The sequence below is a fragment of the Curcuma longa genome, unplaced genomic scaffold (genome assembly GCF_044706935.1).
Source record: "Curcuma longa cultivar G26 ecotype Majalengka, Jawa Barat unplaced genomic scaffold, ITB_CL_G26_1.1 contig_20186, whole genome shotgun sequence".
Classification (NCBI taxonomy): Eukaryota; Viridiplantae; Streptophyta; class Magnoliopsida; order Zingiberales; family Zingiberaceae; genus Curcuma; species Curcuma longa.
In genome coordinates this window covers 642-4764 of record NW_027431297.1, presented here as the reverse complement: position 1 = coordinate 4764, position 4123 = coordinate 642, and the positions used below count along the sequence as shown (strand labels likewise).

The 4123-nt window shown below is 37.7% G+C and overlaps 1 pseudogene; it reads left to right on the top strand.

The window, feature by feature from the left end:
• Window positions 1-804: 804 nt before the first annotated feature.
• LOC141817350 (MADS-box transcription factor 2-like) lies at window positions 805-2157 on the top strand (annotated as a pseudogene).
• The last annotated feature ends 1966 nt before the right edge of the window (window positions 2158-4123 follow it).

The window sequence follows — 4123 nt, the reverse complement described above, 5'->3', positions numbered from 1 at the left end:
ATGGTGTCAGGTAAGAGCCAACAACAACAATAACAATGCTACGATGCACAATTGAACAAACAACTACTACAACATCAAAATATGCGCAACGTTAATCATGATAAGTCAACATAGGTAAACAACAATTAGGGTGCGTTTGGTTGGGGGTAATCTGCGATTACCTTGGTTATCCATCTAAGGTAATCAATTAAACCCTTGTTTGGTTTAGGTAATCGTTGATTCCGAAGTAATATGTCATACCCGAAACATCAGCATACGTCAGCAAAAAAGGTTATCTAACCCGGAATTAGATAACCAAGAAAAACTTAGGTTTTTCTTGATTCCGGGGTTAAGTAATTTTTGTTTACAAAATTATCCTCTCCCATCGCGTGCGAAAACCTCCTCTCCGCAAGCTTTCCGCGAGCGAGCCTCCTCTCCCGTCCTGATCGCGAGCCTCCTCTCCCGCGATCGAACGCCTCTTCTCCCGTCCCCGATCGCGAGCAAAAAAAACTTGCTCTCCCGTCTCTGATCGCGAGCGAAGCCTCTCCGGTCCCGATCGCGAGCGAAACCCTCCTCTCCTGTCCGCTTCCGCTTGCTCCCTTCTCTAACAACGGCGCCGGCGATTCGAAGCCCTCTTCTGTCTTTCCGTTCATCCCCGCATCAAGCCCTAACCCTAGCCGAGCCTACTACCTACCTCCTGACCTCCGGCGAGCCCTCTTCTGTTGGTGCTTCTTTCCGTTCATCCCCGCATCAAAGCTTCTGTCCTGATCCTCCGGCGAGTTGCGCGTCGGTTGGTGATTCTTTCCGTTCATCCCCACATCAAAGCTGCTGTTGGAGAGGTACCAGACGAACTCAGACGAAAAGCTCTAGGATGCCAAGCACGAGGTAACATTGCCACGGAAAAAAGAAAGAACAAGAGATTGCTTTGTTTCTTTTCCTTTGTTTCAGATGGCTTTTTTTTCGTCCATAAATGCAAACGATAAAACTAAGATTTTATTTCTGATTTTTAAAGCAAATCATGGAGATTCTATTTCTTTGACTCTTTTTTTTTTCTTTCAGTCATCTCATTCTTATAAAACCTTATTTTCCTCTACTTTTACCAAAACGTTCAAGAAAGTTGCTGTGTTTTGCAGAGTTTGAGTGTTGAAATTGAACGTGTTAAGAAAGAGAGCGACAACATGCAGATTGAACTAAGGTTTATTGTGCTAATTTACTGATTGATTTATATTATTCACTGCATCACTCATTTGGTGAAGTTTGTGTTGTATTATGATGGATTTGTTCTACGGAATTATTAGGCATCTTAAGGGTGAAGATCTGAACTCCCTCTACCCAAAAGAATTAATTCCAATCGAAGAGGCCCTTCAGATTGGTCTTACAAGCGTAAGGGAGAAGCTCGGGTGATCTTCTTATCAAATGCTCCTAATGAGTTTCATCTATTATATAGGAAAAGTTGCTTGAGGGAGGAGAACAAGCAACTGACTTATATGCTGGTGATCTTCTTATCAGATGATGTTTACAGCTTGGGTGTGTTTCACAGCTTCAAATGTTATACCTGTTTCATGCTTTACAAAGTTTGTTAGCTGTTAGATCAATTATTATGGCAATACTCTGTTATAACTTTTCATGTCTTAGTAGAGGAATATTAATGATGGGGCATATTTAATCCAAAGTAACTTGTGGATACAGGGACATGTTTTATCATTCACCTGGATGCATAGATTTTATAGAATGATACATTTCAGGCAACTATTTAGCCTCTTTAGCAAGTCTTGTATAGCAGTTAACCTAATGGAATTTAGATATCAGCATGGTCATCTCTAGCTATGCTTAAGTCAAGCAACTCTTTTCTAATGTCTAGTTCAGGGAGATTTCCATTTTGTCTATTGCTGAATTGCCTTTTGTTAGACATTTTCCTTCATAATGTTTCTAGTAACACTTGGTCTTTGCAAGTTTAGCACCATCAGCAATTGGCAATGGATGGAAGTGTGCAGGGACTAGAGCTCGGATATAAAGATAGGGAGTTTGCTCCACAAATGACTATGGCCTTCCGTGTGCAGCCAATCCAGCCTAACTTGCACGAAAGCAAATGATGACAATATCTCACATTTGTTCGGATGTTGTAGATGCTAAATTATCTATAGAAGGATTATCTATAGGTACCTTCTCTATTTTAACATGGGGAACTTGCTATTGTGTTTGAACTACGTCACTGAAGGTGTTATATTGTACGAATGAATGCTTGTTTTTACCTAACCATGAGTCATGTATAATAATTATGACTTGGAGCAAATCTTGCATTGTTATCGTAATTGTGTCTTATTTTGTGTTTCTTCTCGTCCTTGATGACTTAAACTTTGAATTGTGAAGTGGTCCTCTTGCTGTAGCGATGGAAAGAAGGATCGTGAAGATAAAAGTTCAAACTAATATTATCTTTTTTAAAGCAGAATATATGGTTTTCCTTGAGTTAGTTTATTTGTGTAATTTATTTGGGTAGAGGCAGGGTGAGGCATGCGCCATGAGCTTGATGCAGCATGGAAACAAATGCTCGAACTAAACTATTTTCATTTAGGAAAACTATTTTTTGATTAGAACATATTGTTTTTCTGAAATGATTTTTTCTTGTGGATCTTCAAAACTTTAGTTGGTCTAGATTTATATAGGGATTTTATAGTCGAATTTTGTGATTAAATGCACGTAGCCTGCTTGCCCGTCGAGAGCAAATTTATAATATATATTATATTATTATTATTATAATTAATAATTTAATTTAATTTAAAAATAATTAAATATCAAATTAATTTAGTTGTAAAAAATGATTATAATTGAATTAGGGGTAATATAGTAAATGTCAAAGTAAGTAATGTATTAAAACCTTCAACCAAATAAGGTTTTGTCGCATTACCTAGGATTAAACCAAACAACATTAGGTTATGTTTTATTCCCTATAACATTGGTTATGTGATTACTTGGTAATCACATAACTAAGGTAATCACGGATGACCCCCAATCAAACACACCCTTAAGGAAACTGGATTGATGATAAACGGATTATATCAAGGTCAACGGTATCAAGCAACGAATCAGACAACAATGAAATAAAGACAGCAATAGAATAATTATGAAAAGACCTGTGCTGACCAAGCACAGGAGTACCCATCTGATATTTCGAATCGTCGAATAAGGACCCCTCCATATAATAGGATCTACAAATCAAAATCCTGTAATTTAAAATAAACAACACTTACTAACTACAATTATTAATTTTAATTTTATTAACAACAATCATGATACATTAGATCATTATCAACTCTACTTAAATAAATCTATTTCAATTAACTTAATCAATTTAAATCCATTAACCCTACTATTAACCGGATCTAAGGCTAACCTTCATCTTTTCCAATGAATCAAATTAAGCTAATTAAATCAATTATTAACTGCATATTAATACTTTAACCGACTTATTAATTATCTAATTAATTTAATTATTTAACTATAAACCAACTTTAATCTAATTTATTTAATAAATCCGCTCTTTAATTAAACACAAATTAATCTCATTTACAAACTTCAACCGAATTTAAGTTATCCTATAAATAAAAACCACTATTCACCAGTATGAAACCAGAATCGAATCCAACTAACCCCACCCATTAAACTCTAATTAACCTAATTAAATCAATCTTTAATTAAATCAACCCCTCAACTCAGCTAATCAAACCGCAACCCAAAAATCCGATTTCAATTTCATCTACCCTACACCATTGAATAGGATTAATTCCATCACCCTACTATTCCAATCGAACAGAGCAAATTAATATAACAAGGCCGAACAAGCATTTCCCCGAGTCCCCCAAATTCGTGGTTAAACTAGAATTGAACTCACCTCAGCTTTGAACACAAATCAAGCTTTGATTCTTGTTGCCAACTTCAATTCGATGAAGGGGCGGCGCAGGTCGGCAGGGGACGGCGGCGGCGCGTCTTCGGCAGTGAAGGAACGCGAGAGGAGGAGACAGATAGGGCAGCAAGGCTGCTGGTGTTCACGCGGCGGCGGCTACTCAGGCAAAGGGTGTAGGGAGCTTCTGATCTAGGGTTTGGAAGGTGGAAAAGAGAGGGGCGGCGCGCGGTGTTGATGGCCGAA